Source organism: Falco peregrinus, chromosome 8 (genome assembly GCF_023634155.1).
Source record: "Falco peregrinus isolate bFalPer1 chromosome 8, bFalPer1.pri, whole genome shotgun sequence".
NCBI lineage: Eukaryota > Metazoa > Chordata > Aves > Falconiformes > Falconidae > Falco > Falco peregrinus.
In genome coordinates this window covers 60348572-60375046 of record NC_073728.1, presented here as the reverse complement: position 1 = coordinate 60375046, position 26475 = coordinate 60348572, and the positions used below count along the sequence as shown (strand labels likewise).

The 26475-nt window shown below is 44.2% G+C and overlaps 1 protein-coding gene across 1 annotated transcript in view; it reads right to left on the bottom strand.

The window, feature by feature from the left end:
* The window catches only part of RASGEF1C (RasGEF domain family member 1C), an 80795-nt gene extending 78855 nt beyond the window's left edge, over positions 1 to 1940 (bottom strand). Inside the window, exon 1 of the mRNA XM_055812639.1 lies at positions 1755 to 1940. The gene's annotated coding sequence lies outside the window, so the exon portion shown is untranslated. The remainder of the gene's footprint in view (positions 1 to 1754) is intronic.
* Between the last annotated feature and the right edge of the window lie 24535 nt (positions 1941 to 26475).

Genomic DNA, 26475 nt, shown 5'->3' with positions numbered 1-26475 from the left:
CTCCTCTAGTATCACCCAGGAGGACAGCTCTAACAGACTTCATTGCCAGGCACTTTCCCCTGGCTAAAGCCTTGATTCCTCCTTTGCTTGTAACCACTTCTTTGTCATAATCTATAAAAAGCTGAAGGGTAATAAATGAATTCACTCCCCATCCTCACCCCGTTACCCAGTCATCCTTACCCATCCTACACAGGCAGTCCACTCCTCCTCCTGTCCCTAACAAAGTGAGATTTAAAGAATCTTGGAAAGCAGAGCACCAGCAAGGTGCATCTTTCAGTGCCAAGGAGGGCAGAGACACCTCCAGGCAGGAGGTGCCATTGGCTGCACCACAAAGCACAGCTATCCCACAGCACGAGGCGAGGGCTGCTGGAACACACCTTTTGTGCTATATTGTCTTGAGAGCAATAATTAAATTCCAGTTTAATTTCCTTCTGATCTACAGCTCTAACTCCTGAATGACTTCCATTAAGTCAATTACCAATATGGTGTCACTCTGGATTTTTGCCATAAAAACAGAGCCCATGAAGATACTAAAACAATGATTATCTTTTTATCTACGAAATACCTGCCCAGGAAATCTCTTCTGCGGAATATAAGTGTCAGCATTTTAGGTTTCAGTAATGACACAAGATGTGCCACCACTACCACCCTGCTCCGAAAATACAGGGGCAGGGAATTGTATGAAAGGACCATCAACTCTAGAAAATACAATCTGAGCACCAATGGTTCCGCCTCTGTGCTTCTCTATTCCCCCTCATCTCCGAGTGTTTCATACTGTGCCAGAGCATCGCTGAGGGACCAGTGCCCAGTCTGGGCCCCCACACAAGCCATGAAAATACCCCAAGCTATACAGTGTCACCCAGGAATACCCTGGGTATTAAAGCCATCACTGACAGCCAGGGTCTGTGCAGCTGCTCCCGTGCCCTGTTAATGAGGTACTATGGACACGCTCATGCTGTAAGCGCATCTTTGACATAACATAGCATGACAATTTCTTCAGAGTCACCGAAATGCAGAGCATACAAATAAACCTGAATGCTGAAACCATTTCATTGTTCATAAGAATATGCACATTGCACCTGTTACGACCAAGGGCACTGGCTGTGCCTTGGAGCTGATTATTCCAGCCTCTAACAAGCCTGTTTTAGAGGACTGTTGGAATTCCAGGAGTAAATAAATCACAACAAGATTATTTCACAAACATAAATCATGACCTAATATAAAGAGAAAGGTCTTTAAACCCAAGGTAAAGAAAACAGTCCTCAAACTGACGTTTTCCCCTGAGCTTCTCACAACTGCCGAGCCAGTTTAAATGAAATTTAGCTGAAAGAAAATAACTCCGAGATGGATATGAAGTCCTACCCTGGAACAAATGTTCGGGAGTCCCACTGCAAGCCCCCCCTGCCCAGGACGCCACCGGAGCGGCGGGCAGGGCGCTCGCCGCCAGGAGCCGGGAGCGCTCTCCCCAAGCCCATCCCGGCAGGAGGGACCGGCCCGCCGGGGTGACGCTCCCGCCGCCGCCGCGGGGAGCCGGGGCCGCGCCGTAGGGAGCAGGTGGCCCCGCCGGCCGGGCCCCGCCGCCGCCAGCCGGGCCCCGCCGCCAGCACGCGTGGGGCGCGGGGGTTGCGGCGGGGGGAGCGCGGGAGAGGGAGGCAGCATCCTCCCGGCTGCGGCAGCGCGGTGCGGTGCGGGCTACCGGCGGGCAGGGTGCTGGGGGAGGGGACGGCACCGGGACCGGCCGCGGCGGGACTCACCGAGCTACGCGCGCCTGCTGCCCCCGCTGCCGTCCATGGGGGCGGCGGGGGGACGGGAGCCCGCTGCGGGCGAGAGCCGCCCCACGATCCGCCGCATCTGCCCGCCGCCGCCGCGGTGGAGGAGGAGGAGGAGGAGGAAGAGCGGAGCGCGCCGCACCGCCCCGGAGCCCCGGCGCAGCCCGGCCGCAGAGCGCCGCCTGCCCGCCGCGCCCGGGATGGGACCGGCTGCGGCGGGAGGGGCGGCCCGGCCGCGGGGGCAGGTGCAGCCGCCCGGGGCGGGGGCGCGGGGGGGCGGCGCGGAGCCGGGCGCGGCCCCGGGGCGGTGCAGCTGCGGGAGCGGGGCCGGCTGTGCCCGGGGCGGTGGCGCCGGCGGCCGCGCACGGTGGCGGGGGGCGAGGAGCGGCTGGGAGCGCCTGTGCATAACGTGGCCGGGCGTGAGTCCGCCCCGCGAGGGCTTTTAATGAAGTACAGATGTTCCCTAATATAATTATATCGTCTTCTTCCTGATAATTGGCTTTGGCAGCCGTGCTGATCGAAATCCCCCGGCGCGGCTGCCGTGCGCCCCCCCCGCTCGCTCCGCGGCAGCGCGCAGCCCCGGCCGCCCCCCGCGCTCACGGACCTGAGGGTTCAGTGGAAGCGTCTGGCTCGCAGCAGGTGAAAATAAGGGGCAACGTTTATTTACTTATTTCTTAAAGTGCATGTCCTTAGAAAGCAAAGCGACTTGGTCTCCCTGGGAAGGGAGGAGTAAATATCCTCCTTACGCAAATGAGAGGTTATTGCAGGTGTTGGGGAAGGGCCATCTTACCGAGCAGGAGCGTGGCACTGCTTTAGGGTGGCAACAGAGGATGCTCTGGCTGGCTGAGCGGGAGCAGCATCCCCCCTCCGCTGCTCCCTTGCTGTACCTGTGCTCTGGAGGGGCCAGGTGAGCTGCAGCTGGTTCAGACGCTCCTGTTCTCCCCGGCTCAGTTCATCTGTAGGGAAATTGCCAATGAGGACACGCCAATACAAGCCAGATGCGTGGGCGTTTTATGCACGTATGTGGGGAAAACGGATCAAGCCCACAAATTCATCTTCCAGAGGACAAGCAGCCAACACAAGGTAACGATTTCTAGTTGCTACAGGCCCCAGACCAGACTTCTTTCACCCTATGACTCAAAGCTGAAACGTGGCCATGCCACACTTGCTGACACTGGGACATGATGAGGAGAGTAAACACTTCAGATAAGCAGGATTAGGGAATTCTCCTAGTCCAGGGTTGTGGAGGGGAGCAGCAGACAGCCTGCACATCTGTACCTCTCTCCATACATCAGCCTGGGTGGTGTCTAAGGAGTTGGGCATTCCTGCATGTTAATACAAAATCAACATAACCTAGAAAAACATGGCTTGAACCAGAGGACAGGCAGCCTGATAGACTGACTCTGCAATTTCCATCTTGAGGTCTTTTCCCTAAATGTTAACCTTTTTATTTTAAAGTCCCATCATAATTACAGGCTCTCACACAGACTTCCCAGTCTTCCTCTAAAACCAACATAGAAATAACTTCAGAGAATTACCTAGTTTAGTTTTCCCTCAAGGACAGATGCAGGAAAACATTCACCCAAAATGAAGTCCTCCAGCTTGCAAGCTCTCGAGTAAAGATACAAGTAGACTCACACACTTACCTTATTAGCAACATCCTTGTTTTTCTTATGCTTTATGGACCTTTCAGCAGGAGTCTTCTTCCCCCAGTTGTAGAGATCAATAGTTTTCAGCTGTCTCCCCTTGACTCAGTTTTTCTACCATCTTTCCAGGTGTTAAGCTGATTAAGTTTGTGATTTTCAAGGATCAGCTTTCTCAAAAGAGGAGGAATAGTATGCTTAGTCCTCTCTGACCTCTGTTATGTTTCCCATCCTCCACCAGTTGTTAAAGGTAGATGGTTCAGAGCTGGCTTCAACTTGTTCCTTAGATATTCCAGGGTAATCTTCTCAGGCTTTGCCCATTTCAGCGTACCTTTTGTTTCTGTGCCCCTCTGCAAGTAGATATGTGTTGTTTCCTGAAGCTGTTCTCCTAGAGGTAGAAAACAAAAAAGCTAACTGCAGAATTCAACCAATAACAGGACAATCATTGATTTTGTTCTTTATTTCATTCCATTCTAAGCATAAACTCTTTCTTAAAAGAAACAAGGTAATATAACTGTTTGATCCTGAGCAAATAAGAACAATGCCTTTTTTCCCCTGGTACAAGGCACCTGTCCAACATTTTATTAACTTTGCTAATTGCATTAAGCATCCTGCAGTGCTGAACAGTCCTCAGCTGCTAATTCCCAGATCACTATAGTTTAGTTGACTGTTAAATGAGAAAAATTCATAGCAGAAAAAAAAAAGACATTTTAGACCCACAGTAGCAACCAAATGATCATACAGTTCTGAATTCTGATCACTCCTGCCAGTGCTCATATTTTATGAACTACTGGAAGATGATGTTAGGACTCATATAATAAATATGACATGCTTCTGAGCTATATGGATACAAGTGAGATTGACTGATAGATCTTACATGTTCAGACATTTATACAAACAAGAAAAATTAGGTTTCCATATGTGAATATTTTATGCAGATTTTTATGCAGATAATTTGTATCTGCTCTTTCATTTTGTTACCTGTAGTATTACATGTGAACTAATAGTAATCTGAATTTACATACACAAATTACTGGAAGGTCTGGATCTGGCACATTGGGGAGTAATTTCTGGCTGGAAACATTAGCAGTGTGCTAACTATTTAGACAATTATATGAAATGAAATAAGCAGTTGTCAAAAGAAAAATGCATTGTTATGAAAACTGGAATTGGTATAGTCTCAAATAAAAATGTAGTCTGTGAAAAAGAGTTAATCAGAAATTCTTTCCTGCCACTCTCCTGTCTTGCTGCTTTTCTTTTTCTTTCGTTCTTTTCCTGGGGTGAAATTCTGCCACCCAGAAGCAGAGAGCTGGGGCGGCAGATGCAGCTGTACCATGCTGCAGATGTGGGAAAGCAGTAAATCACCACCCAAAGCAGAGGGTTGGCAGGTTCCCTGCAATCTGGGCTCGTGGCTCTGCCTGCAGGGATCAAACACACATGTGCCAGAGGAGGATGAGTGTGTGCCACACACAAGGACTGATGGTACATGCATGGTAGGTTTGACATGGGAAATGCGGGACTTCATAGTTTTGGTCCTTACAGTAGTCAAGACCTAAATTCTACTCAAGAAGTAACAGGAGAAAAAGTAAGGTTAGAGGGGACGTATGGAAGAAGCTGCAACTGTCCTGCAGCCACTGTCAGGCAGTGGTTTCCAGATGACGTGTCCACATTTTCCATTTTTAAGAAGAACAAGGGCCTTTTGACCGTGGTTTTGTGAAAGGAATATTATTTCTGCCTTTTCATATTTTATCACCAGGGAACCCATTCTATAGCCAACCAGAAGAAAACTATATGGAAGGATGCAGGGGCGGAGAAAAAAAAAAGAAGAAGAAAGAAAAAAGAAAAAGGCCAGTTTAGCTATTGCTAATCGTATTAATTTATATATGTTGTTTATAATCAGCCTGTTTAAACATTCATTTCCTTTCTTCAATAAAGAAAGACCCTCTCTCTCTAGGACCCTCTCCATGTCCATTGTCTGTGACAGACAGTAGAGATCGGTACCAATTACTCAGCTGTTATTTGGTAAGTACTCCGAAGTACTTTGATGCAGTGGCATTGTGAATTCTCAGTAGCAGCTAATTGTGCCATTTTAATTCATTTTTAACAAGACACCTGGGAGAATGAAGAAACATCACAAAACCACAAAACCCCGAGAATATTTTTGAGTTGGTCTCCCTCTCTCTCCTTATTTCTGCCTTCCTACAAAAGGACCTTTTGATATTAGCACACAAAGGTGAAGCCCCTTAGCTTCACCCAGCTGGTGACAGTGTCATTCTCTGGCACTGAGATGTAACCCGTCTCCCACGGGCAAGGGAAGGCAATGGTAGAATATATAAAACACCACAGAAGTCGTCCAGTGAGAAGAGGCCTCTGCTTCTCAGACAATCCACATCTTTATCACTTCTGTCTCTCTAGGCCACCAAGCCACATTTCCTATGTTGTCAGCAGCCTGTAGAAGGAAAGGTGAGGTTGTTGCTCATCATCATTTGACATGCAGATGTAATTCTCAGATGGAAAGGAAAAAAAAGGTGGCAAAGTGATGTATTTTCTTCAGCAGCAGCTCACTCACGCCATACTTTTTTGTGAAAAGTGTTCTCTGACAGTCACCAGTTTGGTTTCCCTCGTTAATACGCACCCTCTTCATTCTCACTCATATTGCTTAGTGTTATGCTCTGTGCTAACTTCAACATACATCTTTTACTGGCTCAACAGGGGCACTAATTCCGGTAAGACAGAACTGTCCAGATCACTGGCTTCAGGAAGTCATTGACACAGGATCCTGCTGGTCTCTGCAGTGGCTGGAGGAGAAAGGAGCACGCTCCAAGGCAGCCGTTAACCAAGCCACACAAGATGCTCATAGATCAAACCCAGCACTGTAAATTGCACCCAAGAGAAAGAGCACTGGACATTGAGGAATAGATGTGGTGTGTTCTTAGTTTAATTAGAAAGGTACCTATGGCGACACATTGCCTATGTTTTCACTGAGGGATTTATCAAAAATTGAAAGGCATATCCACTAAGCCATGTGATTTCACTGTCTAAAATATTCCCCTCTCAATTTTGGTCAATATCTGTGCTCTTTTGTTAGTGTTGTGGTAAGTTTTACCAAGTCAGGCCTGTCAGCGTAGGGCAGGTGGAAGACCCACAAGTTCAGTAGTAGCTTAAAAGTAGCTGTGGATGCTCTGACACAGGGCTATGGCTGTATACTCACAGCTAGGCACAGACAGCAGATGTGCACCTCTGGTTAGTGCTGGCCTGCCCACAAGCCTTAGCCGGCAGTCACTGACTGGCTTTCAGTGGGGAAGAACTCTGGTCCAAGCTCAGTAACTTTGAAGCTTAACAGTATAATGACATTTAATACTGCTAGTATGCCAACAAACTGGCTGCTTCTTTTGTATGTATTTTAGCTGCTGTAATTCATAAAGGAGCTTTGCACATTTGGAGTACTGAGACAAAGGGATTCTTGATTCCAGCAGAAGAGCTCTCCAGCCTGTGGTACAGCCATGGTAGAGTGCCTAGCACAAATGCTCAAGATTTTTATCCTGCTCAGCTGCAAAACTCCCCTTGAATTTTGCTGCTTCTGGGAAATGCCCAAGAGTGACGTGAGCTGGCTCCTTCCACTGAAGGCTGCTAAGCTGCTGAATTTGTTTGAAGCAAGGGACTGAAGGTCATGTTGCGATCATAGGACCAGGGAGAGCGTCACTTTTGGGAAAAGGGCACTGATGTACTGAATGCATTTAAGAGTCCTTTGTTGATGACGATTACTTTGACAAGACCTCCAGGAAACTTACTTTATCACTGCAAACCCATTTTCAGGCTATTTTTGCCCTTACTGTATTTAGTCTCTTTTTCTAAGATGGATGTTTTTCACCACAGATGAGATCTCAATTTCTTTCCAGACTTGGACAATGGTGCAGTTCAGGAGGATGACAACAACAAGCTGCTTCTCAAACTACCACACAAAAGACTTCAGTCAGGATAGTTACAATAAATACAGGCACCAAGTGTGAGGGTTCCCATTTCCTGGCAGCGTTGCTTTACGCTGTGTTTTCTCTGGAAGGAATCTATTACATCAGTGACCTTGGGAATGTATAGTGAGATGGTTTAATCAGAGTTGAAAATCACAGTACAGAAAGGGGCTTCAGTTCTTCTGGCTGGACACGACGTACCCAATTTGGGAGCCACTAAGGAATTTCACTGATACCAGACACATTCTTTAGCTCATCTACATGCAGTATTAACATGGCTGGTGGCAGCACTATGGCCCTGGTTCGGCAAAGCACTGAAGCACATGCTGAACTCTAATTTCTTCAATTAGACTTAAACATGTGCTTTGGGCTGAGGATATGCCACAATACCCAGAGAAATCACAGCACTGTTCTACAGGTGATTTGTTTTGGCCAGTGAATCCCTCTGTAGATAAAGGTTTTGCCAAGTTTCCCACGATCCTGTCTGTTGCTTGGATCTCCCTGCTGACTTTATTCTTACATTTCTAGGCAGTCTTTCACGACAGAACACTTCCTCCTCATGACATATTAGTACAACATCAAGTACAAATGAGGCTGTAGTTTCTATAGCTCTCATAACACCAATAGTTAAAACAGGAATGGATTTAAGCCCAGGCTTTATTGTCCTCCTAAATGGAGGTTTATAGAGTCCTTATCTTTCTTGTGTTTTCCTTCATGTGTGAAATGGGTCTTTACTCAACCCAGCTTGCCTTAGATCCCCATGGGGCAAAGTGTCTGTGGGTAAAATGACATCTATTTGAAGGGAACAATATTAGGCTAGGAGTAAAGATTAAAAAGTCTGGAAAACTTCTAAGACTTCAGTTGACATATTGAGTAATGCCAAGGTTGTGGCAAGATGACAGAAGCATGTTCTTGTGTGGCTTGGAAGCTATGGAAATGCAGAATGTTTCTGCAGTAAGTTAATCTGCTGATAAGAACTTAAAGCGGTGGTTAATTAGAGAGCAGCTTCAAGGGAAAGCTCAGCTGATCCTACAAAGTTATTGCATCAATTGTACAGTGTGAGGTTTGAAAGGATGTGCTGAACATAGGCAGGTAACCTGCAAGAGATGGGCCCGAGCCCACTCTGCTCCAACGGTGTAAAACTGATTGTCAGCAGGAGCAGATACGGGCTGATAACTGTCAGTGAGTTTCAGCGAACACTGGAATCAGCTTCTTAATTGCGTGAGAGTTGCAAGAGAATGATAAAGGTGGATCTAACTCATTATCCAGGGGCAAGTTCTGACACTGCAGGACAAACATTTTGCTGAAGGGTCTTTCTTAGGTATCAGGTTTTTATCTGGATTCTATCGACTGCATTCCTAGGAGGAGAATAAAAGCCTGCAAGAGCAAACCCTCACCAAGAGAATAGTACATGTTTGATTGACAGTCATGTACTTTATGTTTTAAATTAGATTTTTCAAAGGGGCAGGGTCAAGGGCTTTCTCTTGCAGAAGATCAAAGGTTACATCCTTTGCTCATCTAAACAAACTTGGCTTCATTGACTGCTTTGTTGATTTGCAGCAGCCAAGTGTCTCTACCGAAAATATAGACCAGACACAGAATCAGCAGCACACCCATGCCTGCTCTCCAGTCATGAAATAAAATATGATTCATACCCCAAGCACAGGAGAAGTGGAATGCAAAAAGCAAACAGCAGACAAGGTGAAAAGTAATTACATTCCCTTAACTGCAGATAAAGAAGAAAGAAAAAAAAAGCCCAACACCAAACACTGTTCATTAGATTTTTTTTCTCTTTAGAAACCACTAAAACGCAAAGGCAGGCTCTTTACTGAATCCCATTTTTGGGCAGAAAAATAAATATTGTTGTAGGAATTATTGGAGCGTACATATAATAAAAATCTTCAAATAGAAATGCACTGCTAATGTAAGAGCTATTAAGCTGGGCTGAAATATATAGATCATATTTAAAATGAAAGGAGGTAAATAATCCATTGCTGTTATGTGATTGCCATTGGCAGAAAAGGAAATAATGTGGAATTATGATAAACGATACAGCCAATAATGGAAGCTGTGGCTAGCATCCCTGAAGGAGATATCACCCACAAGTGGTGAATAAAGAAAGTAGTAACGTAAGTAAAGTCATGGCAAGACTGAAAGTACAAAATCTATTTCATAAACCACAGGTTTGAATGCGGAGAGAGTTCTGTTCCACTGACTGAAATCACAGGACGTAGTAACACTGGGGCAGCAAAACTTTGGCTAACCTGACATTATGATTTGTTGCCATTCAATCCTACAGGCAGGTGGCTGCCTGCCTGCGTGTGTATTGGGGCACAGACTGTTCTCCATTTCAGCCCAACCTGGAAGGTGACGGTTTGCTTTAATTAGTTTTAACTGGTTCAAATTATGTAAACATTAATTTCACACTTACAGGTTGAGATAATAGATACTGTCAAAAGACAATTTAAAAGACAAAAGTAGAATGTGCACAAGAGTAGAAAGGGCTCAGCATCACAGGGGAGAAGAAAACTCTGCAGAGCTCTGAAGATGAACAAAGCAGCCATCTCGACCAGGTCTTACCCTGTAGGAGCAAAATATTTTCTTAGTGACAACGGAAAGTGATTTTTATTTTTGCCACAGAAGATGTTTAGGCTCACTGTCTGTGATAGAGTCTGTGTGCCTTGAGAACCAGCAGAATAATACCCTGTGTGTCCAATATCATATTGCAAAACACAATTTATTTGCCTTTTCCATCAGAACACACTCTGTTCCTGTGGGGGCATAATTGTAGAGCTCAACTCACGCTGGCTCTGAAAGCTTCTATTAAGACAGAAATCTCCTAGATAATAGAAAACTCTTAGGCCCATTCTCTTGCATCTCAGGCTCTGTCTGTCCATTCAGGACTCTATAGCAAGCTCATCTTTGCAATAATAGAGAGACTTTGAAGGAGGTCTTAAAAGGCCAATGATTTCTAACAGCATGCCTGTCCCTCTTCCTCCACTGTTGTCTTTTTTTCTCCCTTGCTTCTGACAGTCAGTCATGACTGCAGGTCAGCTCTGGTAAAGAGAGATCTTGCACCGTGTTTGGAGGGTGTTAAGATTTTATACCATTTTGACCTCTTGTGGCAATGTACCCTGCAGCCGAAGTTTCCTTTTCTGGCAACCTCCCTTCTGAACTGGCATCCCACCCACACCATCTGTAACGCCGTGTGGATTAGTCTGGTCCTGAATGTAAAGCTAGTTCCTGAGACACCTCCCCAGAGCACTCCATTACCACACCAGGACTGCCCAGAAGAGCAGCTGCTGCATTTCCCCACTCTCCCCTCGGGGTACCTGTGCTGTGCTCTGACACAGGCTCTCCTCCGGCCAGTGACTGCAGCTGCTTCTGGCTGTGAAACAGGGAACCCAGCACAGCGGACCTGAGCTACTCCTAAACCCCCTTCACTGTTTCACACCCCCACTGTGAGACAACTCCAGGTAACATTTTTTCCTAGAATGATGTTCCAGAGGTTCAAACAACGGTGAAGAGGTGAAACTAGGAGCTCTGAACCAAACCTGCTCCATCACTGGCACTGAAATCCCCTGGCAGCAGTAGTCCGTGCCCTTGTATCTCCCCAGCTGCAGCAGGGCAGCCAGACCCACTTGCCAGGCTTTCCCCAGAGGGGAACCTACTCATGCTTTTCTCATAGGAGGGCATCACAGACCTTAGGCTCTTTTACAGAAAGATGAATAAATAAAAAACAGAAATGCAGCAGGCACCTGCATTTTATTACTTTCTGATTTAGTCATCCAGAGAGTTAGACATACAAAGTGATAGTAAACATTGTTATCACCATGTACTAGGTGGGTATGAAATATAACTTGAAGGACACATTCTTAAAGCTATTATTGGCTTGCCTTGTGCTGTACTTTTCTAGGAGAGATGAATTAACTTTCCTGTACTGTATCACAGAAGCCTGGGTTTGTTTAATATCTAAAGGCAGGTGGCAACACAGCCCTCCATCACCATACTGAGAGGAAAAATACAGCCCTGTTCTTTAGTATATTTGTTTTAACGTTTTTCATTCCTAGCATTCAATTAGTCAGTGAGGTTAATCTTTAGCTAGGGCTCATTGCAAGGACTGCGTTTCTTCCTTTCTGCTGGAGTTTCCTGTGCATGGAGCCTTGAGTTTGTACATCTGCAAAGGTAGGGACTGACCAGGGGAAAATGCAAAGTTATCCCCTTGTCCCCCACATTCTCTCCAGCTGAGCAGGCAACATGAGGCTGTGTTACTACATCCCCTCTGTTACCGTGTTTCCCACTGACCCAAGCCTCATCCAAAACAACAACAGCTCCAGCCAAACCATCAACGATGTTATATTTGCTCTTAAATGTCAAGCTGAGGAATTTGCTCCAGTCATGTCACTTCCTGTGCTGAAATTGAGTTTCAGCAGCTGCACCGTCCGCACCAGTCAGAACTAGCTCTTGGTGCGCTTCTGAGTGGGTTTATTGCAGCTCAAAGCTGTCAGGAGAGGCAGAGCAGAGACGCTTCAGGAAAAAAAATAAAAAGAACTGCAGTCATACTTCACACATGAACTCATTTTTTCTGAAGAAGAAAAAATTGTTAAACCTCAGAAGAAAAACTCCAGATTGTGAACTTTAGATCTCTTCCCAGCAGAGTACCCTTATGTTGCCCCAGACTGAAACGCAGCCGTGAGAGTGCAGGACAGCTGAGATGTAATCACTCCTTTTCCTTTTGTTATGCGGAAGTTATGGGAAGACCAAGCCAGGACAGATGATTTGTCTGTGCATTAGTCAGCCAAAGAACTCACACTCTTGCAAAACAAAACCACTACCAACAATAATTCAGGCTCTCCAAGGCACATGTCAGGAACGTAAAAGCTGGAGGCTGAAAGACAAGTTGGGAGGAGGGGGAATACTTGCCTCCCCTTGACAGGAGCAAAATCCTCACGTCAGTCATACCCCCCGGTGCACCATGTTAAGGTCCCTGATAAGCTCTGAGCGGCAGAGCACAGCCCCGACTGTGCAGGGCTGGACAGCGGGGCAAAAGCACCTCCTGTTAGTGCCGTCCTAACTGCAGAAGCTGGAAAGCTCCTGTTTGTGGAGCTACCTCAACCAAAATTAGGTGACGTAACATCACACTTGATTGCACAGTATAGACTTGAGCCTTTGTATGTCAGAAATGCATTTAGGGATTTATCTTCTTTGATACTTCAGCAAAATAAGCTCTGCAAGACATTGTTGGTTACATACAAATGCAAAATACTGAGCAATGAGAGGATTTTAAGAAGCTCTTTACAAGAATTTGTTATAGGTCCTCTAAGCAAGGAGAATAACTGGACTATGAAATAACCAGTCAGTATAAAAGGATACAGAGAGGCCAAAATCCTAGTAATAAATTTTGTCTGTTCAGACAAACTGGAAAACACCATCAGGGAAAATTAGATTGGAAGTCTGTTTGGTTTTGGTGCAGAATTGTGTTTTTAGAGCTGAAGTGTATCCAATGGGGAATGAAGTTGTACAAAATTTGATTAAGCAATACAGGGCTAGACTGAAGTTGGGCAGAAGGAGCAGAACAAAGCACAGACTACAGAGATTTTAAAGGCAAAGTGCACCAATGGAGAAAAACCAAAGCTCTCTGAATAGTAGGCAGGCAGGCAAGATCATTTTCCAAAGTACATTATTCTGCAATTAGATGATAAATCTAGGCATGATGTTATTTATTCCCTACAACATCCCAAACTTTAATCTACATTATTTACAAAGTCTGCAGCTATTTGGCAATCAGGACAGAAGGAGAAGTGTCAGCTGTAAGGGGCTCCTGCTTTGAAGACAAATAGACAAGCAGACAAAGAGTCAAGGAAAGGCTCTAGTGTTTCAGCTGCGTGGCCGAGAGCCACTTCTTTGTAGCATATGGCATACACTAACAGGTTTATTTTCCCTGAGGAGGATGTATAAACTGTCTGCAACTGCTCTTCACACTTGTCACTCTAAGTCAGATAATTTTTCCAAGGCATCCTGCAAAAACAGCCCCCCGCTTAAAGCTGAACAAAGAATTTGTGGATGCCTTGCAGGTTGTTTGGGGAGCAAAGGGGCTAAGTCTGTACAGAGCATGGTAAAGCACACGGGGAAGTGTGTCAGAGAAGCCGACAAAGGCAGAGGGACGCGATATGAAATGAGAGCAATTAAATGAGGAGGGGAAGGGCTGGAGGGGGGGCACTGCTGGGAAGTGGAGTTAAATTCGGGTCAGGGAAGAGAAGCAGCAAGTGGCAGCATGTCTCTGCAGCTGTCCCGGCCGTGCTGCGGTCCCAGCCCCGTGAGGTCTCGTCTGTGCCGGCAGCCCTCTGGCTCTCCCCCCACGCCACGCAGCGCCCGGTGGGCGTGAGGGCTGGCGGGCACCTGCTGCCGGCCCCACCGAGCTGCAACCTGCCCCGAGGCCCATTAGACGCCGTGATTAATATGCAGAGACCAAAGTGACTGGCAAAGATAATTACACAGCGAGTCAGTTGGCTGGCAAAGTTAATTATGCAGGGAGTCAAATGAGTGGCAAACCAAGTGACTGAGGCAGAATAAAGAAACATTTGGCAGTGACAAATGGCAAAACAAGTTACTCAGACAGGGGGTCAAGCGAGCTGGACACTGGATGTGTTTTCGGGCAGCAGAAGCTGGCACGGCGTCAACAAGAGCTCACTGCCTGGCCGCATGGCTCCCGGCACGGCTCCCCGGGCAGGGCAGGAGCACTGGTGGGGCAGCCCTGGCTCCGGCGGGACTTGCACCTCGATCTGCCTCTGCTTCAATTACCGCGTAACCTCAAGTCATTTAACTTCCCTCTGCCTCAGGACTGCTCACTGTCCCCATTGTGCCACATGAGGAAGTATTTTGCATTCTCTTCAGCCGAATATAAAGCAGACGTATCGACCTGAAAGGGAAAAATATTAACTAACCCAGAAGCGAACTGTGTGTGCACCCTTGCATGCATTCTCAGTGCCACCATCAGCAATAACCTCCCAGCACACTCAGGAGCTAAAAGGAAAGTAACCATTTTTCTTCTGCTATTAGCAGTCCAAAGGGGAGAAACAGTCACAGGCTCAGAGAGGTTTTTACCAATGCATACTAGCAGGCCACATCCTAACTGGAAAGCAGCTAGGTTTGTTTCTCCTGACTACGACCAATGGCATATTTTATGAAGGCTTAGTGAAAGAGGATGGCAGAGTGATTTGGGATCCCTTTGGGAAAAGCTACATACTTTATTTCTGTATATATTATATTATAAAAATAGTAAAAAATATCCCTGAAGTGACAGTCAAAGAGCTCGAGGGAGGCAGGTAACTGTGACTTTTTTACTCTTTGCAAGGTATAAGCAAATCCAGAAGCGCTGAGATTCTCGAGTGTTTGGTTTTGCTTCTCACTTGTTTCTACATTAGGTATCTCACAAGAATGTCAGAGCTAGAGACCCCCAAAATTATGTTATACCTAGAAATTACAGAAACAAAATCGAGCAACTGATAAAAGAATGATTAATCCTGCTACCTGCAATAGGTTTGGTTTTGTTAGTATTTACTTAATTCTGCTGGCCAGTTGGCAAGTTTGGAGAATGGAGGGCTTCGAGATTACATCTGTTGCGAAAGCTCAGGTATCTGTAATGCAAATTTGCACACCAGTTCTCTAGTAAAATAAAAGAAATTGAAATCAACTTTTTTAATAGTCTACAAAGACAGTTTTCCCAAACTATATGTAGCATTTGCCAGAATGAACTCTGTGCAACATTTTTATATCTTACTCAAGCATTTTATATGAAAGCAATGTATTTCGAGTTGAATAATGTTACTATGGTCACAAAATTAAAAATAAAGAAAAAAAAGAAAAAAAAAAGAAAAAAAAAAGAGGGAAGGAAAAGAAGGAAAGGCAACCCCAAAACACCTGGCAAATTAAAACAAAGAAAACCAAATAATAGCAGAGAATCAATGCGGTACATGAAAAATAAGTCCTTTCTAGGTCACACTTAGATTTGCATTAATGGCCTTCTTGTCAAATTATCTCAGGGGAACTTTGGATTAGCATGCAAAAGAAACATGACAAACTAGAGCAGTAATACTTGTTTTATTTACCAGACCATTTTCTCCGAAGGAACTAAATATGAGAGTTTTGAGGGATCAGACTTTCATCTTTTGTAAAGGAAGCACAGTCAGGAAGAGCTCACCGTAATTAACAACTAGTCAAATAATATATTCTTCCCTGTATTTACTCAACAGTGTGTACTTTAATCATGGAAAACACTAAACTGACCCTAACCGTCTCCTTCTATAGACTGGCTCAGGAGCTCATTTGTTCAGTTCTTGGATCAGCGCTTAAGAAAACAAATCTTACTGACTGCATTTAAAAGTAAACACAGGGTATTCCCAAATCAGCATCTGAAAACATATTTGATATGTAAGGTAGAGAGTGGAGGAAAAAAGAAAAAAATTCATAAGCATTTCATCTGCCAGTCCGATGTATGAGAGAGGTGAGGTCACCTAAGAGTTGTTGCTGTTGTTTTAGAGTAGCAGCACGGTGTATTGACAAAATTTGGCAATTAAGAGAGATCCTTGCTCTTATTGTCAGCTGGAGTCCCAGCACGTGGTGAGTAAACGGGTATTCCTGCTGCTTCAGCAGATCATGTGGGATACTCACCATATCAGTTTTGATCCACGTATTCTATCAGCATGAAATGAGACCTCTGACCCTTATCTTTCCATCTTACCATGCAGCTGTACAGAAAGTATTTATTGAGGATGCTCCACATCTCAAACGTTGTCAGTAGGTGGAATCTGGAGGTGGTTTTACACTGCTGCTTCTTGCCTGGCAGTTCACGGTACAACCCATCAACTAAGATTTTATTTAGCAAATCTGTTAAGGTTTAGTATGGCACCAACATACCGCTTGCACAAAGGGATCCCAGAGATAACAAATGGAGTTCTACACTCAACTCTGAAGGGCATGAGAGCACACAGATATAAAGGCTGTCTAACCTACAAAGGTAGCATCATTTGTGCCATCAAATCTGTGCCATCAGAGCAGGGAACTGCAGCAGGAAACCTCTTCTCAAATGCTAAAACCTCACCACTGTCCCAGCAATATACAAGATACAAGAACACTGCTGTTATCATTACTTCAGGCTGAGAAAATAGAAACAAATCTTTTGAATTAACAGTCATTTTTACAAATAGCCAAGAGCTGCCAAGTTCTTGGACTTTCTTGAAAATCCTCTGAATTTTAAAGCTAGTCAAGACTTTGCAGCTGGAGTGGGAGTAGATAAACCAGCCGAGACACTGCTGTGGGAAAGAGAGCCAACAGGGCAAGAGAAGAGACATAAAACACCGTGGCTGGCAGAAACTACATAGAGTCACTGTGTGGAGTCACCAATTGTTCCAGGGAGCACAAGGCAATGCAAAAATCATGCCCAAAGAAAATTTAAGGCAGCCAGGGAAGGACACAAGAAAGCTGCTGAAAACTTGTTTTTAAAGATTTGGCACCTACAGGAAATACACAGCTACCTGTTTTCATCCTGGTATATTCAAACGCTGATTTTCAGAAATGCAAGTTCCATATATTAACATAGTTTGATCAGCAGTTTTACACTGCTCAGCCATGGCTGCTTTCATTATCTGCCACCCATCTGTACTGTTGGTATGCTTGGCTCTTTTACAGTGTTGATCATGTCTGATTTAACATGCCAGGTTACATTAACAGCTCTGAAACCCAAATGGCCACACAAGTCCTGAAAAAGTGGTTGGGCTGCTTTGCTGCTGTTATATGTTATATTCCCCTCCCCAATGTCACTAAATTCAACCCAAGAAGCACTTCTAGGGGGAGACCATTAGCCACTGAACACCCCAGGGCATCACAGCAGCCCACAAAGCTAATACTTTCTGCCAGCCAACCAGCAGCTCTAAAACACGCAAAGCTTGTAAGGTTTCTGGGCACCCCTCCTCCCCCCAATTAGTCATACCAGTGACTTCTCTGTGCAAGGAATTAGGAAGAAGAAAAAAAATTAGCTTTTCCTCTGGCTTCCAATTTAATGAAAGGCTTAAAAGTTCAGTGAATTCAGAGAATGTAACCTTTGGGGCTCTTATGAAGAACAATGAAAATAAGCAAGTCTAATGTTTCTCATGTAAGTATATCCCTTAAAACTGTTAGAAATCTTAGCTTTTTTGGTGGAAACTTAAACCAGAGGCAGCTCAGTCTTGTCAGACTGCTATAAGATTAAATAGTCTATTAATCAGAAATCAGATTAACAACACTTTGTTAAAGCTAATTACGTGAGGAAAGCCAGCCTCTTGTTGCATTGCCAAAATATTGGATATAATTTCTTTTTCTTATTCATTGCACCATTTTAGACCAAATGTTTTGGCAGCTTAATTAGAAGCAGGTGGTGCCGTTGCCATAATTACATAGAAGTCCTCATATTTTGTCATCATGCTTAATTAGAGCCGTTGATTCAGCATGAAAGGGAAGCATCCTGGCCAACCAAATATTGCAGCAGTCTTTATGGGAAATGTGATGCACCTTTAGATGAGAGCTGTCTGGTGCAGAGGATGCCAAACATTTATTTCAGGTTTGGGACAGTACTGCCTTCTCCAGTAGGAAATAGTTAAATTAAACTGAAAACTGCCAACCACAAATGAAACCCAAGCCCACTGCAGTCCATGTCAATATTCCCACTGACTTAACTGAGACCAAAACCTAGCTGGCTTTCCTGAACAGGGTAAGATGATTTATTCAGGATGAATATAGGACAACTCTGCAAATATAACTGAGCTCAGAATCTGGTTTGTTAATCTCACAGGAGTTGGGCTGGCTGTGGCCAGGGAAGGCAGAGCTGGATTTAATTTGCATGACACCCTCAGCTTGCTCTGTTCTGAAAGGGGGGTAACACTGTTCTCACGAGGTCCTGGGAAGACATACTGAAGCTGTCAAGAGAGTGGTCATCTTCAGTTCAAGGTCATAAACAGAACCTACAGTTCATTCACCTAGAAGTCTGAAAAACTTGATAAAGCTTCAACTGCTATTGCCACCTTCACAGATCTCTCCAGTTAAAATAGTCCTGAAACTTGCATTGCACCAGCTGGTACGAATGGGAAATTCACATCTTGTGCCAGCCAAATGGATGATTTTTCAGAGTGACAGAGCAAGTGTAGACGGCAAAGTTACAGTCTGTACATCCCTAGGAGTCAAATAACCTCTCAGCCTCAGATGGTCCTTCTGGGCTAAGCACATTGTGTCACGGCACACAAAGGAGTGGCTCAATCTGCATCACATCACAATTTTCAGCACTCCAGACTCAACCCCATTCAGATACACCAGGGTAACAACCCAGAGTAACATCTCTGAACACACAGCCTGCACCATGGCTGATCCTTACTGAAACAGGTCTAATAGATACCTGCTTTTTTAACACATTTGTCCATTTTCTGATTTCTGCCATCCCATTTTTTACAGTCACACAAATTATCTTATAATTGTGCCCCTTAGACTGAGCTCTGGGATCCCTGTACAGCTCCAGTGTGGAGCTCCCTCTGATCTGGGTATGATGCTTCTAGCATTAGAGAGCTATTAATCAAAATCAGTGCTACAGAATGTAAGTAATAAAGTCCTTTAAGCAGCACATTTGCCTTAAGCCTTCTAATTTATCCCTGAGACCTTACACTGCCAGTTCAAAGTTAGTGACAGGACTCAATTTCCTATCTGTGCTTGCCAATTTCTCGCTGATCTTGGAGGTTTTAGACCATTCAATCCACATAACTCTTCTACATGGAATGGGGCCAACCTAACATCTCAAAAAGCAGGAAAATCACTGTGGGGAAAATGCCCAGTTACCTTAGTCTCCTTGGTCATTTGGGAAATGGTTTGAGGAAATCAGTGCTATGTGTCCCTCTGCTGCTTTGAATTTGGAGCCCACCTCCCACTTATGTAAGAGAAGCAGATCACATACCAACTTACATGATATTGTGATTTCCCTGTCTCAGGATATTTTTGTGAGCCTGATTCTATTAGTGCAAAACTGACGGGAGCTCAGGTTATTATCAGCAAAAAAGATCAGGGTTTTCACAGTTCATCTGGGGACAGCACTGTCTTAAAGAATTGTGAATTAATGCCAGCATAATCAATGATACAATTTATCCCATTTCTAATGTATGCAATAATTTTAAAATCTTGTGGCTACTGTTATATTTAATACTAATAACCTACCAATAATCTTATTATAGCTGCATCTTCAATGAAGTACTTGTGATGTCACAAAGTCTTGTAAAATGCGATCAACTCAACAGCCTGAGTAAAGATACTACAGATTATCAGATTTTAGAGTGTTTTCCGTATACACAGCTAATAAACCCTGAAAGGTATTAAAAAAGCCCAAGAAAAAATAAAGATTGTGAGGCTATAAAAGACCTTATTTAAGACATTTTTGTAACTAAAAGCCCCAACAAGTATGTCCTGGCTCTTCATGTAAACTCTGAAGCCTTCAATGGGGAAAAAAATTCTCATAAAATGAATCCCTGGACTTTTAAGTTGTCAGGAAATAGAACAAGCTTATCTGATAGAATTTACCTGAAACAAGGGCTCAGCCAAAAAGTAAAACAAGACCCAAGGCCCGAGACCAAAACTTGCATTGTTTTTTGTACAGGGAGAAGCAATGGGAGGACAGGATTGGGCAATTGTCAGAATCACAGATTTTCTGCATTTCTATTTTGGATGGACTCCAAGCTCCAAATGAAAATGATCTGTCCTATACTACAAGGGAGTTTTAATCCACCCCAAATTTAGCAGCAGCAGGATCCATTCCCCTGTGGCAGTGAGCATTTAACAGAGCGCTATTGCAGTCATTTCCCTCTTTTCCAAATCCACTGCTACAGAGAAAATCTTCATGTTTCATTTTTATTATTTTCCAAATGAAATGGCAGGGAAGTTTCCCCAAGGGAAAACTCACCACTCAGTCCTACAAGCTGGCTGGTTCAACACGCAGCTGAGGAGAGGCAAAAACACTGTGAAGACTTCGGCAGGACTAGCAGTGCCTGTGAAAGGCTTGGCCCGTGCTCCCAGACACACTGGCACAACTCCACTCGGTCGGGTATTGTGCTGAGGCCAGGCTAGTTCAGGTGCTCCCAAGCTGTTGCCTGTGAATACAACCCAGGCAGCTGAATGCTTCCTTCTATATGTGCATACAGCTGAACGCCTACAGCTAGTAGTGGTAATGGTGGTAAATGGGTAAAGCAAGCTTTGGGAACACTAGCTGAGTTGAAACAAGACTGTAACTCCTTTAATTTCTTTGCAGGAAAGAAAGGAAACATCGGTACTCTGCACAATCACAGCTGGATGGCACATTCCTCACTACAGCATTTTGCTTGCTTTAATTACCCAGACTTTTTCTATTTGAGTTAAAGGTGTCTCCTGGAAATGGAAGAACTGCAGACACAACACAAGATTTGTCTGTAGATTTTAAGATAACACTTATGACAGTCATAGCCAGCTTAATGTAACTGGTCAGAGACACTCCACAAAGCTCTCAGCTTGTTTAGACAACTGTACCTTTGAGATGATATAGATTTGTCTCTCTATGGACATCTCCACTGATGGAGAATCCAGTCCCAGATTTCTGGCGATAGCAGATCTCTACATTACCACATGAGAAAATTCCCAGATATAAGCAATTTTTGCTCAACAGACACGTGGAAGCCCAGCCAGCAATAGGGCTGATTTTTCTTATGGAAGTCTCAGAAGCAAAAGTAAACACTTTGCCTAGTTCCATGAAGCATGCAAATGAAGCAGAACACTCATTATTCCTCTGCCCACTGAAGTTTGGAATACGGTACTTCCTGAAAAGCCAAATTCACACATCAGTGAAAGTTACTTTAGGCTGATTCTGAATCCATAAATTACTTTCGATGAGAAAGATTCCAATGAAGAAAATAATTTTGGATGAAAATCAATTCCCTTTCTTTGGTTTGGGTTTTCATGGTTTAACCAAACCAACATCCTACGGCAGCCAACATCAGCCTCTTTGGGAGGAGCTGTTAAGATCCTCCATGAGGCTGTTGGAGTACACCTTCCTGGCTGACCCCTTAGCAATAAGTATAAAAGATCTGTTTCTTCCCTGACACATGAAGGTTTACTGTGTACGATAGTCTCTCCTGACCTGTAACATATCACAGTAATCTAGCACTGCGTTTGTACGCGTCTTGCCTTGCATTCACCAGGGCTCACATGCTCCAGCTAAGCTCAGCCCTGGGTCTTCAGTCCCTGCTTGAGCTATACTGGAGGAGTACCTGTCCCCAGCTCTCTCACACAACTTTTAACTTATTTTACTTTCAATTTTAGCAAGTCCTGCAACAGCCTACGAAATGTATGTTTTACCCTGCCCACTGTAATACCTATGCTATGTAAGTTTGGGGGTGGGGTGGGGGGGGTGGGGGAAGTGTTTTTCTCTGAGAACCGCTCAAAGCAAGATGATCCCTGTCAGTTGTGTTCATTCCATGTTTTATAGGAAGAAAGAGTACTAAGCAAGTGTTGCTTTGGCACCGATTTCTCTCTTGCTAGCTTGAAGAAAATTGATAGTTGCCACTACACAGACGCATTGTGGGCAGGGCATGGTTGTAATACCTTTGCCGGTATGGAATAGATATCCAATGACTTAATGTAATATTCTTATCATTAGTAATCACCCTTTGATCATGCAGTATTGGCTTTTATGCTGGTTGATTCACACCCCAAATAAGTAACAATAAAGAGGGCTTAGTTCAGCACATGTGTTTCCTTTATGAAGGCTTTGTAGCAATGGTGGCTATTTGTTCGTTGTTACCCAATACTGGTGTCACTAAAAACTTGTGGGAGGATGCAGCAGCTCTCTCCCTCCCTCTCTGTTGCAACCTGTTGCCTCCAAGAAATGCCAGCTGAAGGAATTGATTATGAATGAAGGGTATTTCTGACCACGCCACTATGAGTGGTGCTTGAAACAGCCACAAAGAGATCCCGTGCCATGCAAGATCTCCATGGTGTGCTCAATTCTGGTGTTGCACTGCACTGCTCAAGTGAAAATGAATTAAGGCCATTCTTGATCATCCAACTGGTTTTTTCCTACCAATTTTCATTGCTGCTATCCTGGTCCAGTGTTCCTTGACACAAAGCAGTCATAAAACAGGAGGGGCTCAGAGGTGTCTGCTTGTCAGGTAACTAGCACAGACCTGGCCATGCCAGCATAAGCTCCTTTCCACAGGCTGGTGTGGGGAGATAGGGCAGCTTCACAGCTTTCCGAGTTTGCTGAACAAGGCTGTTACTCATCAGTCCCATCAAAATTCGGGGTATGGACACCAGTCCTGCAGCCACAAGCTTGAGGAAGTGTGGAGTCACTTTTGACAGGGACTGCAGTCCTGAACATCAGAAGCTGGGTGTACCATTACCAGTCCCCCAAGCCCTGTCTCTGCCTTTTTTATACTTTGAAGCTTTCAGCTGTACTTCAAAGGCTTTGACCCTGCAATCCTTAATCAAAGAAATCAAAAGGAATTCTACTAGATTAAATCAAAAGCAGATTTACAAGATTAAAGACTGTAGAATCAGGAATTCAGGTTGAAAAGGAGAAACCCTGAAGTGCTCAGTGTACAGTAAAGAAATATAGTTTTTCTTATGTGTCTGGGACAGAGATTTCCAAGTAGGTGTGATGCAGGAAGGCACCCAGATCCCACTGAAATTCCTGGGAACCTGGCACCTAATTGCATTAGGGCACTTTAAAAATCTCAGTCATGCTTATTAATTGTCTGTGATAAAATTTAAGTGATATATTTGACCTTTTGTTTTACAAGGCAATAACCCAATTAATGTGTGGATAAACTAGGAGGCCAAAGGGAATTGGATTATGTCTGAGGAAAACAGAGGAGCAATTAAAAGTATCACTGTTATAGGAGAGCTTGAATTAACATAGTAATGAAAACATTCCTGCCTGTTTGGGAAGCGGAGGCTAGGTCTCTGGTTTTGTGGCTGAGGATTATAAGCAGTGAGAGCACCTTGTAATACTCTGTTAGCTGGCATCACAGCCGTCATTTCATTGCACATGAGGTGGCTGTATAGGAAGATGGAAAAAGTAGAGATTTTATAAAAGAGTAAAGGTCATGCACCTCCTTTTGCCCCAAAGCTCCACCTTCCTGCCAGCCTCCACCTCCCTTTCACATCCCCCTCAGGGGCTGCTGCTCTCCTGCTTCCAAACAGGACTTTGAGTTAAAGTGAATGTTTTAATTAACAGGGAGCAACTTCTACCCAGAGCAAACTCATTAAACAGAAGAATCCAACACTGGTCATGATTTGCCCTCAAAATTAAAATAGTGCCTCCAGGAAAACATAAGACTGTCTTACAAACCCACAGAAAAATATAACCATAAACTGCAATGCCTTAGAGTAACAGAATAGCCTTGTTTTGCCCAGACTACCACGGCTATGGCAGGACTGTAATTCTAGTCCATGGGCCTGCTTGGCTTTACTTAGTATAAAAGTCACAAGCGGAAAAAAGTAGATGCAATGGTTATTGCTAGTTTATGGCTTCTCTTCCCTTGTTGTGCCAGTGCCAGGGTCTATCTTATAGCTCAGGCAGTAATATTGGTGTGCACAATGGTGGAAAATAAATTATTACTTGGTGCAACAGAATGGCTTCTGAAATCATGATGATAATGCTTAATCACATACTGCAGACTACATTCCCCAGAGTCATAAGGATGCAAAACAGGGCTAGAAAGACATTAGCAAGAGAAAGAAGGACTTCCACCCCTCTTACAGCTTTGTTAAAACTCTGTGTTTTGCATTGTCCTTTATGGGGATGCAAGCTTACCAGCTTAGACCTGAGAAACTTTAACAAACTGACAAGCTAACGAGTTTTGCCAATGATTAGGCTTTCAAATTTAAGGCTAGATTTGGGCTTGTTTTAATTGAGAATTTTGATAAACCCATTTTTAGTTGTGTGCTTAGAAGTGTTTGTTCACACACCAGCATGGATTATTTTATTGCTCAACTGGAAAACCAGTAGCAGAAAATTACCATTCCTAATCCACTCATTTATGTTAGCAACACTAGAACAACCATATAGCGACTAGCTAAGATCATGTGTAAACAAGCTGGAAATGTTTTTTGTTGTTGGGTTTGGCTTTTGTTTGGGGGAGGGGTTTGTTGGTTGTTTTTTTTTTTTTCTTTTTTTTTTAATGAGAAGAATGCCTGTTATAGTGACAAGAAGCCAAGTTTCAGACCAGGGCTCCTATATGCCCTACTTGGGCAATTCAGCTGCTCAGTGTCCAGGCTCAATTTAGCACATTAAGCTGAACATCAAAGCCGATTTCATGGACTTGCCAACATGATTTAGAGGCATCAGTACCACTACATGCACTTTTAAGACTAACGACGATTTGTAGGTGAACATCCTGTTTGGGGGATGTGACATATTGGTCATTATATGTAAAGATATATTTTATCTTAATTAGAATATAAGGCAGGAAGATTATGATGTTACAGAAGTCAGGCTGGATGATTTAAATGGCTTAATCTGGTCCTTAAAATATACAACTATGATTTTCAAAGCCAGTAACACTAAACCATCCAGGCTATTACTTAATTCCCTGGATTTCTGGAAATCTGTCTATCAAGGTGCATGTCAGCCAAACAATCAGGGTTTTGCAGAGCTCAGTTAAGAGTTCAGGGTATCTTCATTTGAGGGTCTGGGTTCAAAGTCATTACCAAATGTCTCCTTTGACTAGCTAGGTGTGACAGAATCCTAGCAATGGGCCACCCCAGCACAGTTCAGTGCACCCATAAGTGGTATGTTTGCACCAGCTGGAATGGGACAGGAGCTCAGTTTGGTCTCTGTGCCTGCTGCATCCTCACATCCTGTGCAGGTCTTCAGTGGCATTAGCTCAATCTGTACCAGCACTTGTACAAGTAAGCCTTGAAATGCAAGCGAGTAGAATTGGGGCAAATTTCTTGCTTAAGCAATCCAAGCTAAACCAGAAATATATCTGAAAAACACTAAAAGTCCAAGGCAAATATTCCCACTAAGTCCCTTCCACAGAACATGACACATCTGTAAACAGACTTTCCCCATCTGTATGCTGCTGTGAAATGAAACATGGGCTTCTCAGGATCCCAAAGGCTTACAGCTGAACAAATGGGTAGGGCTGTGCTTCACAAATATTTTTACGTCCGCTTCAGGTTAAAACTCTTAAACCTATCCTCCTAATCCACACTAACAGCAAAACTGTCTTTAATAACATGTAATCTAATCGAATACTTTCAATATCCATGTCTGTAAATCACAAAACAAACTAACATTGCACACACATTAGCGCAGTTTTGCAAAAATAAAGGTATATTACTACCCTTCCAGAGAGTCAGGGCAGATCTGCTCCCAGCGCAGGATATTGCTCCACAGATCATCCTGTTAACCTGTAATAATCTCACAAAACCCAAGACACTTCGCAGTAACGAAATCTTCCTTGTTAACTCTACTTCCTGGGGCAGGCAACAACAGCCGAGATGCCAACATCAAAGTCAGAAGTCCTGCTCTCTGCCTTGCTTCAGCTCTGATATTCATCGAACCCTGTGCTGAGCCAACTCTGTGGCAATCCAGAAAAAAACAAAAAAAAAGAAAAAAAAATCCTTTTGGTTTTGAGAGGTTAATTTTCTGCTGGATTAACAAATGGGTTCAGCTCCATGCAGGGCCCGAGAAACATCAGATCCAGCACAATGCAGATAGAGCAGAAGGGAATAGGGGAGAGGCCAAGCAGTCCTTTCCTATTTGGCACCAGCGGGTTGAACCCATGGAGAACCTGCCCTAGTTTTTTCATATGTGGCAAACAGACACACAGAGATATCCCAGACACTCGCCCTTGTCCCAGTCTTGGTAGGCAAACCGTTGCTCGTTTGAGATGAATAGCAGTGAAAACTTGCGACTGATGCCTGTCCTCACCCCTACAGTTACTGTGATATGCAGGCTTCATTCTCATGCACTGCTTCATCCCAGGGGCGTGCCCTGTGGGAGCCCAGCTGTGCACTCCTACAGACAGATGTGGCGTGAACTTACCCTCTACC